General features: G+C 43.2%; 1 long non-coding RNA gene across 1 annotated transcript; it reads right to left on the reverse strand.

Annotated features, from left to right (window-relative positions):
• Positions 1-5343: 5343 nt before the first annotated feature.
• On the reverse strand, positions 5344-13810 carry LOC115460249. The gene is made up of 3 exons (XR_003940431.1): positions 13794-13810; positions 9535-9537; positions 5344-5493 (listed from the first exon to the last, which is right to left on the reverse strand). It is a non-coding gene; the product is annotated as an uncharacterized LOC115460249 (long non-coding RNA).
• Between the last annotated feature and the right edge of the window lie 1992 nt (positions 13811-15802).

The raw sequence follows: 15802 nt of genomic DNA on the forward strand, positions 1-15802 counted from the left end.
CGCCCAGCTCAAAAACGAATAAATCCAAGGCATTTGTTCGTGGGAGGGGCCAGGATTCGTAGTACACTGGTCCCCCTCACATGCCAGGACACCAACCGGGCACCCTAGGGGGCACTTTTACAAAAACAAAAAAAAAGGTAAAAGAGCTCCCAGGTGCATAGCACCCTTCCCTTGTGTGTTGAGCCCCCCAAATCCCCCTCAAAACCCACTGCCCACAAGTCTACACCATTACTATAGCCCTAAGGGGTGAAGGGGGGCACCTACATGTGGGTACAGTGGGTTTGGGGGGGTTGGACGACTAATAAGCATTAAGCAGCACAATTGTAACAGGTAGGGGGGATGGGCCGGGTCCACCTGCCTGAAGTCCACTGCACCCCCTAACAACTCCTCCAGTGACCTGCATACTGCTGTCAGGGAGCTGGGTATGACATTTGAGGGTGAAAATAAAAAGTTGAGAAACTTCATTTTTTGTGGTGGGAGGGGGTTAGTGACCACTGGGGGAGTCAGTGGAGGTCATCCCCGATTCCCTCCAGTGGTCATCTGGCCATTTAGGGCACTTTTTGGGGCCTTATTCGTGAAAAAACAGGGTCCAAGAAAAGTGTCCTAAATTCTAGCTAAAAACGCATACTTTTTTCCCATTATCGGTGAAATGCGCCCATCTCTGTTCGGCAGATAACCACGCCCCAGTTCCGCCTTCGCCATACCTCTGACACGCCCCCATCAACTTTGTCCGCATCCGCGACGGATTGCAGTTGAAAACGTCCAAAAATCGGCTTTCGATTATACCGCTTTATTCGTTTTTGTGAGATAAACGTCCATCTCCCGATTTAGGTCGGAACTTGGGCGTTTTTCTCATTCGATTATAAGCAGGATTGTGACTTTTATTTTTTTTTGTGTGTGTTATCAGGCAATTATGAATTTAAGCTCCACCCCTGGCCCCACCCCTATCCCCGCCCCCTTTAGCCTCCCCAAACAGTTGGGCCACTGACCACCTATACCTGTACACTACTATTGGGTTCATCAGATACCATTTTCCAAGAAAACATGTAGACAGGATTTTAGATTGAACTTGATATTTAAAATGTTTGAAATGCCACAAGGCTCAGAAGACCCATTAAATCACTAGTTCCACAGAGTTGTTATGCCCCAGGGGTTGGCTGAAAGGTGCTAAATGGCCCTTTACAATTTTGCCATCACTACTACACTAAAGATGCTTGATGTGTATTTATTTTCTTTACACATTAAAACAGCAGAAAACACCTACATTATTGTGTTTTTGTCTGTTTGCCTGCATGTTTCTGCATTTTAACTTACAAAGTCCCTTTTGTGTAAAACTGTGTGGCTTTTTACATCAGACTCCTGTGCTGAAAGTTGTTTTCTGCATCAGTATTCGGTTGTGTTGGGGGGAGGGGGTGTATGGAGGGGGGAATAGTGGACATTGATGATGGGCAGATAGAGAAGATTTAAAGAGTGGGATACCAAAAGCATGAGGCCAGCTGAGTTCTGCTAAATTACTCAGACTGCCAGAGTATGGGGCAATTAATTTCCAGTGCCAAGATTAACAGCACTGACTTGATAAATGAGCTCCCTTGTTTGAGCTGGTTTTCCATCCCTGTCAAGCATTCATGCAGGTAAAAATGTTTGGAATGGTTAATGGATAAGTTCTATATTTCAAATTCCTCCAAACAATACAATGCTTGATTTAGAAAAAAATAACCTTGTGAGCATATGTTATATTTTTTTGGACTGATTTGACAGTTATTTGAGGGGAGGGCAACTTCTGAGAAGTTTTTTTTTCTCTCTCTCAAATTTGCATATGCCTGTACAAATAGCTTTTTTTGTTGATATATCCACTTATTATTAATTTTTTTAGTTATGATTAGGGCTGTCTATCGATTAAAAATCATAATTGCATGATTGGTCACGATTAAATTTTTTATTGTGCGATTAATCACTTACCGTGACACCCCCCCCCTCACATTTCCTCCTGTACAGTGCAGATGTAAATTCTCAAAAGTGATATATTTAAATTATTAAACTAAAAATAAAATAATTTATCTTACCACTGTCTGGTGATTTTATCTTTCCAATCATCTCATTCCCTGTCTCTGGTTCTGCTTCCCTGTGCTCTGAACTCTGCTTCCAAGGCCCTATGTCTAGTATTCACTATTTATTTTTTTTTCTTCTCTTTCTCATCCTGCCTTATATCCATATTTCACATTCAACTTTCATCCATTTTTCCTCCTTTTCAATTCTGTCTAGTTCCCATCTCATCCCTTCCATTCATGGGCACCATTTACTCCTTTCTCTCTTCCTTTCCCTTCCCTGGGCACTGTCTCCTCCTGTCTCTCCTCTCCACTCCCCTCCCCTTCCATTACCCTCCATGTGCACCATTTCCTCCTATCTCTCTTAACTTCCCTTCTGTTCCTCTCCATGGGCACCATCTCCTTCTGTCTCTCTTCTCTTCCCTTCCCCTCCATAGGCACCATTCCTTCTCTCCCCTTCTCTTCCCTTCCAGGGGCACCATCCCTTCTCTCCCCTTCCCTTCCCCTCCACGGGCACCTCTCCCCTTCTCTTTCTCTCCATGGGCACCGTCTCTTCTCTTCCTTCCACTCCATGGGCACTGTCTCTTCCCTCCACTCCATGACCACCATCTCTCTTCTGTTTTCCATCACCTATTTACAGCATTTGTCCCTCTCAAACACATCTTCCTCTTTCTCTCTCTCCCAGCAAATCTTCCTGAACTTCTGACCCCCCCCCCCCCATGATCCCCATTCTCTCTTTCTTCCAACAACTCTTCCTGTGCTTCTGAACCCTCCCCCCCCCCCCCCCGCGGTCCCCATTCTCTCTCTCTCTTTCTCTCTCTCTCTTTCTCTCTCTCATTCTCCCAAATCTTTTTGATCTTGAACCCTCCCCCATGGTCTGCATACTGCATTCTCTCTTTCCTTATACCTGCTCCTCTTGGTCCTAGGACATGTCTTCATTGCTGCAGTAATGAAGGCTTGCTGCTTTTTTTAGCCGCAGAAAGCCTCTCTCTGTAGCATCCCGCCAGAAAACAGAAAGTTCTGTCAGAGGAGGCAGAGCGCTACAGAGGCTCCAGGCGGTTGAAAGAAGCAGCATGCCTTCAGCGCTGCAATGCTGAAGACAAGTTGGAGGGCCACGAGGAGCAGGTATAAGGAAAAAGAACGTAGAATGCAGACCACGGGGGAGGGGGGAGGTTCAGGAGCAAAAGATTTAGGAGAAAGAGAGAGAGAGAATGGGGACTGCAGGGGGGGGGGGGACCAAGGGGGTGAGGAGGGTTCAGAAGCACAGGAAGAGTTTTTGGGAGAAAGAGGGAGAATGGGGACCATGGGGGGGGAGGAGGGTTCAGAAGCACAGGAAGGCAATTTCAGAGAACCAAGAGGAGCAGGAATAAGGGAGGAGAGAAAATAATCACATTCCACCTCTTCTGTGACCCAGCAGTGCTGCTGCTTAGAACCCCTCCAACCTGGCCCTGGACCTCTGCAGGTCACGGGTGAGGCTACACCTTTCCCACGTCGCTTGGGAACAGCACAGCAGCAGAGCTTCCAGAATCTACTACCTATGATCCTGGGCCTGTTCTGCTGAGTGCCTTTGGCTAAAATTCCATGCCCATGCTGACTTCATAAATTTGAAATTCTTGCTGATCTCTTTCCAGTCTGCTCTTGCATTAACCAAAGAAGACTACTGCATTTATTTGCCAAAATCTTTTGGTTCCAACCTTCACCATCTCTTTGTCAAATTGAGCTCTCTCCTCAAAGTGCTCCCCACCTCTAAACCTCTCTTCTCTTTCTCCTCAGACTATGTGAGTATTTCTTTGAAAAGTTCACAAGATTAACCTTGAATTATCCACCAAGTCACCTCTATTTCTCCTTCCCCCACTTAAGTTTTTCAAACGTTCTTCAACCTCTGTCACCTTTTCTTCATTTTCTAAAATCATTTAAGAAGAAACTGCAATCTTCTTTCCTCTTCTAAACTCACTATCTATTCCCCTTATTCCATTCCCACGCATCTACTCAGCACTATCTATCCTACTGTCATCCTTTTATCTGTTATATCCTCAATTTTTCACTTTCTACTGCAACTGTTCTTGATGCCTTCAAACATGTTGTGGTGTTACTACTCAAAAAACATTAACTGGGCCCTACCTACCCTTCCAACTAATGCCCCATCTCCCTCCTGCCTTTCTTATCCAGGCTACATGAAATTTCTGTTCCCCTCCATTGTTTTGACTTTCTTTCATCTCAAATTATTTGTGATCTACTACAATCCAGCTTTTGTCCTTTACAGAAAGTCTCCAGTAACACAATCCTGGCCAGACCAAGAGCCTCTACTCAGTTCTCATACTTCTTGATTGATCTGCTACTTTTGATATTGTTGATCAGCATCCTCTCCTTCTTGATATCGTGTCCTCACTTGGATTATGGGATCTGTTCAGTCTTGGTTTTCTTCTTATCTCTTCGATCACAGTTTTAGCATATGCTGTGGTGGATACTCCTCCACTGCTATACTACTACTACTTAACATTTCTAGAGCACTACTAGGGTTACGCAGCGCTGTACAGTTTAACAAAAAAGGACAGTGAGCCTGCCATGAGTGGGAAAGCGCGGGGTACAAATGTAACAAAACAAAAAAGTAGCTTACAATCTAAAGGACGAAATGTCAAGTTGGGGCAGTCTAGATTTCTTGAATAGAGGTATAGTGGTAAGGTGCCGAAGGCGACATTGAAGACATGGGCTTTGAGTAAGGATTTGAAGATGGGCAGGGAGGGGGCCTGGCGTATGGGCTCAGGGATTTTATTCCAAGCATGTGGTGAGGCGAGGCAGAAAGGGCGAAGCCTGGAGTTGGCGGTGGTGGAGAAGAGTACTGAAAGGAAGGATTTGTCTTGAGAGCGGAGGTTACAGGTAGGAACGTAAGGGGAGATGAGGGTAGAGATTTAAGGAGGGGCTGCAGATTGAGTGCATTTGTAGGTTAGTAGGAGAAGCTTGAACTGTATGTGGTACTTGATCGGAAACCAGTGAAGTGACTTGAGGAGAGGGGTGATATGAGTATATCAGTCCAGACGGAAGATAAGACATGCAACCGAGTTCTGAACGGACTGTAGGGGGGATAGATAGCAAAGTGGGAGGCCAGTGAGGAGTAGGTTGCAGTAGTCAAGGCGAGAGGTAATGAGAGAGTGGATGAGAGTTCGGGTGGTTTGCTCAGAGAGGAAAGGCCAAATTTTGCTAATGTTATAGAGGAAGAAGCGACAGGTCTTGGCTATCTGCTGGATATGTGCAGAGAAGGAGAGGGAGGAGTCAAAGATGACTCCGAGGTTGTGGGCAGATGTTCATTTTGCTTTGCAGGTACAGCAAGAGACTGGAATATGTAAAAAATTAAAAGTTATCACAAAGAACACACTAATTCTACCAATGCACATTTGCTTCTATAATTTTACTAACATGATCAACAAAATTCATCTTCACTTTAACACTGCTACCCAGCTATCAGTCAGTGTACCTTAAGAGTCTGTCTTGGGATCACTTCTTTATTCTACCTATACTATTCCCTTGGTGCTCTGATCTCTTCCCATGGTGTTTAGTATGCTGATGACTCCCAGATCTACCTTTCCAAACCTGAAATTTCAGCAGGAATCCAGGCCCAAGGCTTAACCTTTATGTCTGACATTGCTGCCTAGATGTCTCATCATTACTGGAAACTGAACATGGTCAAGTACTAGGTCAAAATACTTAAGTAAAAGTAAAAATAAATATATGTTTTAATACTTAAGTAAATGGAAAAGTACAGTACATAAGAACATATGAGTAGCCATACTGGGTCAGCCCAATGGTCCATCTAGCCCAGTATCCTCTTTTCCAAATAGTGGCCAAGCCAGGTCACAAATACCTGGCAGAAACCCAAATCATGGCAACACCCCATACTAGAAATCCCAGGTCAAACAGTTGCTTCCCATGTCTGCCTTAATTGCAGACTTTAGACTTTTCCTCCAGAAATTCATCCAAACCTTTTTTAAACCCAGATACACTAACCACTGTTACCACATCCACAATGAGGAACACATTAAAAAAAATTTACTTAAGTGAAATTTAAAAATATTTTGCCTACAGCAATACTTTTTAAGTAAAAAGTACTGCATCCACAATGAATGCAATTTTATTGCTCTAAAATTCAGTGACTTTGCTTTCAATAGCACTAAATTTTAAATTGTGAGTCATTGATCCAGCACAAGCTAAAAAGGTGTTCAGCAAATTTAAAACAAACTGGAGAATATATGTCTTCACTCAATGTGTGTCATGTTTTCCAAAGCAGGAACTAGGTTTGTGAGCCCTTGGGCCACTGCCAAGGAGTGGCAGTGGCAGGCAAACCACCCCACACCAGGAACCAGACAGAACTCAGAAAGGAACAGCAAGACTTCACCTGCACTAGCCGCCCTTCCCCAGGAGTTGAGCCCCTGGCTGCAGGCTGCCGACAGGACTTACAGGACAGGGCAGGAACTGAAAGTTGCAAGCAGCCTCTAAAACAGGGAACAAACACTGACAAACATGAGACAGAACTGAAAGCTACCAGGCAGCCACTGAACCAGAAACACAGACAAACAGAAACTAAACACAAAAGACAAACAAGGAACAAGACTTAGGAAACAAACAAACCCCAAGCCAAACTACACACAGCCTAACCAGAATCAGACAAGAACTGGAATAAAAGCCAAACTAGGCAGAAGAGCAACAAGCACCAACAAACCAGGGCCTTAGGCAATGCAAAGGCAAAGCAGAGAATTTCCAACTGGCTAATAAGCCCAGCAGCAGCTGAGGCTCAGCTGCAGCAATCACCAGGCAACTACGGGTTCTGTGTAGGTTCAACCAAAGCAAGCAAGTCTGGCAGCCCAGAAGATCCGGACCGGACTGGGCTGAAATTTGGAAAGGGTGACAATAATCAGACAGTCCATTGCAGCCACCAGGTCTGGCCACCAGGTGGCGAGAGGAAGGAGAGCACGAAACATGGGCACAACTGTGACAACGTGTAATTAAGCTCTGGAATTCATTGACTGAGAATGTGGTAAAAACAGGGTTTAAAAAAGGTTTGGATACTTTTCTAAAAAAAAAAAGTCCATTAGCCATTATTAACATGGACTTGGGAAAATCCACTGCTTATTTCTAGGATAAGCAGCTTATAATCTGTTTTACTGTTCTAGGATCCTGCCAGGTGCTTTTGACCTGGATTGGCTACTGTTGGAAACAGGATACTGAACCTGATGGACCTTTGGTCTGTTCCATTATGGCAGCACTTATGTTCATAACTGCACTAGCAGGAAGTGAATTGTTCAGCCTGATTAAAAGCTCCTTCAAACCTGGCCAGGCTGCAATATTATTGATGTCTTATGACAGGGTCTTCAGGAATTGATCAAGAGAATCTATCTTGGAAACACTTGACTTCCCTATAGGAAAGAATATGGAATGATCTGCAATTTGGCAACTAAGATTTAATGCTAAAAAATGCAGGGTCATGCATTTGGGCTGCAAAAATCCTTGGGGATGGTATAGTTTAGGGGGTAAAGAACTTTGGTGCACAAAAGAGGAGCAGAACTTGGGTGTGATCGTATGTGTTGATCTTAAGGCAGCCAAACAGGCAGAGAGCTAGAAGGATACTTGTGTGTATAGGGAGAGGAATGGTCAGTAGGCAAAAGGATGTGATGATGCCCCTGTATAAGACTCTAGTGAGACCTAATTTAGAATATTGTGTACAATTCTGGAAACCACACCTTCAAAAGATATAAACAGGATGGAGTTGGTCCAGACGGCGGGTAATAAAATGGTCAGTGGTCTATGTGAATGTTCCAAAACTATCCAAACACTATAAGACCCTCTAAATAGAAGAAGACCAGGAAAGAGTCTCAGCCCAGAAATCCACAGTTTAGTCTTGCTTTCTTTTTTTTTTTATATATTTTATTTATCGTTTTTATACATAGTAAACAAGTATAAACTTGTAAAGAAAAATCCACTATTACAATTAAATCTAAAGATATTATTCATAGCACAAATTAAATATTATAGCTTCATTTAAAGTCCACAACAGGAGTCCAAGATTCCTAAATAGGAGAAAACAGGTATTAAACTTTATAAATCAAATTTTGAGATACAGACGAGTTCCGTAGTCTTCCTTTCTTTCAAGACCATCCATACTGTTAATACTAATTGTGAAGGACCAGAAACATTTAAAGAAAATGGCAGGAACTTTGCTTTGGATTCTTCAATAAAACAATTCACCTGTCCATTCCTCTCTGTCCACTAGAAATTTCCATTTCAGGTCCTTCCTCAGGGACACTAGTGCATCCTTCAATTGGGTCTATTCCTTCCAAATCCTTGAAGGAGGCACTAGCGTTACACTTGACTATATTTATACAAATAAAAGCATATAAGAGGCTTTCATATATTTGTGAGTATCAGTGTATAAAAAAATCAGGTTGGATATTTGCAACCAGTAATGCTGGAGAGGGTTCTCTGTGTTTTGACAAGCAGAAATGTGTTCTTATACAATTGTATAACCATATAAGTGCACAAGAAGCACATAAACAGAAAGGGGGCAATTCTATAAGTGGGCATCTCCTTGTAGACACTGATGTCATAGGTGAGAGCCTATTCTACAGTATAATGACATCTGGACATAAGCTGTCATCTACACACCTTACATTTAGGCACACACAGTTATACTGGCCATGAACATGGTATAACTGTGGGAGCCTAAATATGGCAATGATGTATATTGCCTAGGAGCCTCCGTTGATGTTTAGATGTTTACAATTATAAAATGGTTCTTCCTGTTGCACACAACTGATGTATGCATGTGCATTCCTGTATGTATTTTAGAACAGGCTCTTTATCAGCATTTTCTGAAATACTACTGGAATTTGACACGTCCTGACCCAGACATCTCAATTTCCATTCCCATATTCTGTCTAAAATGGGGTGGTTAATGTATTAGTCTCCTTGGTATATACAGTTATATAATGTATTCTGAACTAAACATTGGAACAGAAGGTGATGGTAATAAAAGGCTTTGCCTTGGCTTCATTTTTTCCAAAGGCTTTCATATTTCTCATCTGTGCTCTACATGGAAGAGTTTTCTCGTGGTCTTTATGTTTATATTTTATCTATTGTTATATTCCAGTGTTAGCAGAGGACATGCCTGCTCTTGTTGTCTTTAGAAAGGCATTCTATCGGTGGATTTTTTTTTCCTTTTGGTTGAGAGCTTTGTCCTTGAATTTTGTTTTGAAAAGTAGAGCTGAGATATTTTCTTTCTCTTTTTGGGAGGGGGAGGGGGACTTGAAAGCTAATTGCACAACCTTCAACCTTTGCAAGACGAGTTTTCTATTCTGTTGGTTTTGTAGTAAATGTGTTGCCTTGGCTTCTTTCATGCAAATTTTGTTTAGGGTTTTTTTTTTTAGCTCACAAGCCTGGTCTTCAAGCAAATCATAAGAAATAGAATACATTATTTTTATTGCTAAAATAAAATGCCCACTTTCTCAACCCCCTCAATATTCAAAATGATTTAAGTGGACAGGAGAGGCTCCTGCCCATTTAAATTACACTCTGTGGACTAGTTGTTGGTAATTCACCGGCCCTTAACTGAGCAGTGCCATGAAACAGTGGCACTAACTCGCCAACCTGAAACTGGGCAGAAGAGGGGCATTACAGGGGCAGAGTTGGTGAGGAGCTAGCAGTTACATGGGTATTAGCAATATTCAATGGCAGTCATGGCCTAGGTAAACAAGCACTACTACTACTTATTATGATTATTTCTATAGTGTTACTAGATGTACGTAGCATTGTACAATAAATATTTATGAGACTGTAAGCTCTGTCGATCAGGGACTATCTAATCATCAAGTCAGACAAATAATGGATTAGAGAGTTCTTTATTGTGGGAATGATGGGATGATTAAAATAGACATTGGGGGGGGGGGGGGGCAACACATTGACTTTGTGAGTATGCTGACTTACTTCCTGCATGGGGAAGCACAAGGGAGCTCGGCAGGCTTTCTCTTCCTGGCTGGCTATCTTCTCTGCAGCTGGCCTTATTGATTTATTTGTTGTGCGCCCTGGAAATGAAGAATGGCCAGAGAACATAGCTTTGATGTTGTCGGTGGTAGAAGGGTATGAATCATCACTCAGGGAAATCACACCTTGAGTCTGAATGGAAGAGTAATCCCCTCGCAGCCATAGGTGCAAAGTTTACTAGTACTGATGTCATCCACCCTGCTGTCTGATCGTGTTGTAATGACAGAGGGAGAAGGGCTTCTAGCTCAGTCCATTGGAGAGTGAAGAGGCATTGTGAAATGTTCTGGCTTGTGCATTACTGTAGAGGTAGAATAAAGCAGAGTTGTTTGCTGCAGCAACAGTCTTCAGAGACAGTAGGACCTTCTAGTGTAACATTAGGTTTGTTTGCTCCTGCTTACCTTCTTTCTTGACCTCAAGTAATAAACTTGTAAACAATTTGGAAGGCCATTTTGAACTTTACTAAATTGCTGTTTCCCCATGTTAATGAACTCTTTCAGAAAGTTAAAAGTTTAGATGGAATTGTGTGTACATTCTCAGGAGATGAGAACTTAAATCTCATTTGGATTATGCAAAACAATCTGTGGCAGCAATAACAAACTTACAAGATACTATATAGTTAATGAGATTACAGCAATGAAGTTTAAAATGAAGAGTCTGGAAAATTCAGTTAGGAGCTGTAATTTATGACTTCTCAAAGTTCCATGACTTCCTATGGTATCTGCTAAGGATATGCTCATAAGATATTTAAAGGAAGAATTAAATATTCCTCATACCAATCTTCTACCTCTCATGAGGTTATACTATTTACCAATGAAGAAATGAAGACAATCTACATATGATGAAGGATTTATAAATGTGGAGGGGCAAAATAAACGTTTACTGGAAAACGTTTAAAAATGCAAATCCATAAAGGAAGAAATAAACATGTTCTGATATTCAAAAATATTTTTTAAAAAATAGTTAGAAAGAGGATACACTGACAACATCATAAACATTCTGAGATAAATATCTCCACCAAATCGGAATTACACTATGCAAAATGTGTAACGGCAGTAATGGTCCCCGCATCAAGAAAATGTCCACAGCAATGGAGCATGTTCTTTCCACATGCAAAACATGCATATATACCTCCTGCATGTGGAGGGATATTCCTCAGTGTGACCAGTCATGTTTCTTCAGAAAGAGTCTAATTTCAGAGTGCCAGAGACAGACATAAGAGAGACATTTTCAAGCACCACCACCACTTGCCACCCCACAACGTTTCATGGAGAACTTGGAGATCAATTAGCGGCAGCCTGAAAAGTTGCGTATGAAACAGTACCCCCCAGGATGACAGCACCACTCATGTGCAAGCACCATACATAGGCAGGGTCACATACAGTGAGGTACCTTTGTTTTTGCAGTACATATTGTTGATTTTTCATAAGAAAGAATAGCAAAACATTAGTAAAATCAGAATGTCCGGAATATCCAATGACAAGTAAGTATGGGGCCCCCTCCACTAACCATTAAGTTCTGAAATGAGAGGCTGCACTTGTCTGGCCCCCTTGCCCCTGCACCAGCACCCTACCCCATGCCTACATACTGAGGGGAACATTGGCAGCAGCTCACTAAAGCAGTGGCGTAGCTACGTGGGGCCTGAGGGGGCCCAGGCCCCCGCAGATTCGCCCCTGGCCCCCTGCCGACGACCCCCCTCCCGCCACCAACCTTCCCCCACCATCGCCGCCAGCCCCGCTACCGCATGATTTACCTTGATTGCTGGCGGGGATGCCCAAACCCCGCCAGCCAAGAGTGTTCTTCAGCGCTGGAGTTAGTAAATTCCGGCGCCTTCATTCAAGAAAGTTCGTCTGAAGGATCAGCTGGTTTTGACGCCTTACGTCCTGCACCGTGCATGTAGCCCCGTGCAGGACGTAAATGCGTCAAAACCAGCTGATCCTTCAGACGAACTTCCTTGAATGAAGGCGCCGGAGTTTACTAACTCCAGCGCTGAAGAACACTCTTGGCTGGCGGGGTTTGGGCAGCCCCGCCAGCAAACAAGGTACTTCATGGGGCGGGCGGCGACGGCGGCCGAGGGTTGGTAGCGGGAGGGGGGGGAGTTTAAGAGTGTCGGCGCGATCGAGCGGGGGAAGGGGGGTTGCCGGAGGGGGGGAGGTGGCTTAACAGTGCCCCCCATCTCGGGCTCTGGCCCCCCCTCCTGGCAAGGTCTGGCTACGCCCCTGCACTAAAGTACATTGAGCCACAGAAAGGCACACCTGCTTTACCCTACTGCCCATCCCTACCTTCCAACAACAGTGCACATGCTCCACAGAAAGGCCACAAAGCATCCTCTGTCCCCATGGTCACTTCAGCTGGTGCATATCTGGCCAAAGAACTCATCTCAGGAAAGACCCCATGCACAGATGCCCTACAGCCAAGATCTGGGAGAAGGGAGTGGAAAGGGAGTCTGCAGTCATGTGTGCTTCCCCCTGCAGCGTGGAACCTGGTAGCAGCTTCAATATATCTGGTGTCAGGTGCTGGAGTGAGCAATCAAATGCTATTGCTGGCTGGGGCAACCCATTGCACATTCCCTGCTACCTTTTTTTCTAGCTATTGGAGGCATGGCATAATTGTTTGTGGTGTAGTGTGGTGTGGCGTGGCATCCTGGGGGTGGCAGGTTTGAGTCCCAATGGGTGTTCCTGTGATGCAAGGCTCACTGGTTCCCTTTCGATTGGGCAGCCCTCTGGTAGAGCATTTGACATTAAGGAGTAGCTACTCTGAATGTATCCACTGAGGGCCCTTTGGATACCTCCCCCACCCCCCATTCTATAGTCTGCCTTTCCCAGAGTTTGCAAACCACAGCAGTTGTCAGCTTTGCAGATAAGGGAATGTACAAATATTGTAGAGAGTGGAGGCACAGATCTTTTAGTATGGAAATAACTGTGAACATTTTATTTGTAAAATAAATAAAAAAGCATACAATGTTAATGACAACCAGAATCAGTCCATGGCCTTCATTCAGGCTGCAGCTGCTCCTCATGAACCATCCTCAGATCATTGAGGATTTGCCTCTGTATGGTTATTATGGCTCCCAGCTCCCACTGCACATATGTGCACAGGCCTGTGACCTCATCACGCAAACAAAGGGTCATCTCATCTTACATTTTACTGTTCAGTGAATATAGCCTATGAGAACAGTGTTTACTGAACTGGTTATTAGTCTCCAGACAAACAGAACACTGATGACTTATGTCACATTGAAGCAGAGATGATGCTGAAACTGGTTGCAATTCTTGGTGAACAGACATATGTCTTTACTACAACAAACTGCAGGACATCCCATGGAAAATTTACATTGGGCTGTCTGTACACTGGATTGATAGAGTCTTTAGTGAGGAAGTCTGCTTAAGACTGAAAGGTTGCCACACATTTGACATTCTTGCATCAGTTCTCAAATATATTCAAACAGAGTTTACTATTAGATAAATAATTGTTAAAACAACAACACAAATACTCTAGCTTTGTGAAAGCTTCCCTGAAACTGTGCAGCATGATGATGAAAATGAAGATGTAAGTGATGAATTAGACACACTACTTCTAAGGCAGATCATAGAACATATAAAAAATAAAAGTCCAAAAAGTGTCATGAAGCACTATGTAACATAGTAACATAGTAGATGACGGCAGAAAAAGACCTGCACGGTCCATCCAGTCTGCCCAAGAAGATAAATTCATATGTGCTACTTTTTATATTTATACTGTCCTCTTCAGGGCACAGATCAGAGGTTTATCTATGCAGTGCACAGGGGGAGGGGGGGGGGTGTTGGGGGCATTTCAAAGTGTGGTCTTAAAGCACGCCTAACACATGGATGTTTTACAGCCACAATGGAACAAAATGAAAATATGTAGGGCAAAATCTTCAACATTTTGGTCTAGACCTGTTTTCAGAATAAATAAGGCAAAAAAGGTGTCCTAGATGACCACTGGAGGAAATCAGGGATGAACCCCCTTACTCCCCCAGTGGTCACTGACCTCCCTCAAACCCAAAATATTTGAATAAAAATAGTACTCACCATCCTCTATGACAACCTCAGATGTTATAGCCAGGTCTACTAGAGTAGCATGCAGGATCCTGGAGTAGTATAGTGGTGGTGCAATGCACTGTAAGCTGGACTCAGGCCCATACCTCCTCCTATCTGTTACACTTGTAGAAACTGTGAGCCCTCTAAAACTCACCAGAAATCCATTGTACCCACATTAAAGTGTCCCCTTCACCCATAAGAGCCATTGTAGTGGTGTATAGTTGGGGGTAGAGGATTTTGGAGGGCTCAGCAGACAAGATAAAGGAACACGGTAAGATGTGGGCCTGGAAGCATTTATATGAAGTCCACAACAGTGCCACCTAGGGTGCACCATTGATCTCCTGAGATATCTGGGGGAAGAGTCTGCTAAAAATGCTGGCCCCTCCTACATCCTAATAGCTTGATCTTGTTTTTCACATTTTTTTTTTTCAAAAAATGACCAGGAAAGATAAATGCACAGATCATAAAACCTTGTTAGAAATGGTATTTTTGAAAAAAAAAAAAAAATAGATGTCTTGTGGTTTTAAAAATGGTTATGTTTTCTATTCAGATTTGGGACGTTTAGCATAAAACTTCCAAAGCCCTACTTAGACATCATATCAAAAATGCCCCTCCATATGGCCTATTCAGTCTACCCATTCATACCATCTGCTCTCCCTATCACTCCCATAGAGATCCTATGTACTTGTCCCAAGCTCTCTTGAATTCAGATACCAATTTAGTCTCTACCACTTCCACCAGGAGGCCATTCCATGAATTCAACATACTTTCTATGGAGAAGTATTTCCTCAGGTTACTTCTGCTTCCTGTGTAGTTATGCCATGTAGATATTTAAATGTCTCTATCAAATCTCCCCTCTCCCCTTCGCCCATGGATGTTTGCGGTCCAGAGACTGCTACGAAGACCGTGTTGTTGTCCTGTACCAGTTGAGCTCAGCAGCTATGATGGAATTATATGAGCAGCTACGGGCAGATTTAGATCCCCTCACAGACAGGTACAACACCATACCTGGGATTGCAAAGTTGTTGAGCATGTTACATTGTTTGACCTCTGGCAGTTTTCAGCCATCTGTGGCCGCAGTTGAAGGCATGGGCTCCTCCTCCATGTCTTGCTGTCTCTACCAGGTACTGCATGCCATGATGCACCAGATTAGGGACTACATTCAGCATGGCTGCAGCCAAGGAAAGTCCTGCCTCACCTATTAACTTTATTTCTTTGAAGACGTGAATAAACATGTGGATAGACAACATGGTTAAATGGCCATTTCTGTCAATGGAAGAGGGTGAATAGTGCAGCCCAACAGGGATCAGTACTGGGATAGGTGCTATTAAACATATTTATAAATGATCTAGAAAACAGAATGACGAGTGAGGTGATTAAATCTGCAGATAACACAAGAGTGTTCAAGGTTGTTAAAACACATGCAGACTGTGAAAAATTACAGGAAGACCTTAGGAAATTAGAAGACTGAGAATCCAAATGACAGATTAAATTTAATGTAGACAAATGTAAAGTGATGCACATTAGAAAGAATAATCTGAATCATAGTTACTTGATGCTAAGATTCACTTTGGGAGTCAGCACCCAAGAAAAAGATCTAGGTGTCATCTTCTGCCTAGTGTGTGGCGGTGGCCAAAAACGTAAACAGGATGCTAGTAATTATTAGGAAAG

This window comes from Microcaecilia unicolor, chromosome 1, assembly GCF_901765095.1.
Source record: "Microcaecilia unicolor chromosome 1, aMicUni1.1, whole genome shotgun sequence".
Classification (NCBI taxonomy): Eukaryota; Metazoa; Chordata; class Amphibia; order Gymnophiona; family Siphonopidae; genus Microcaecilia; species Microcaecilia unicolor.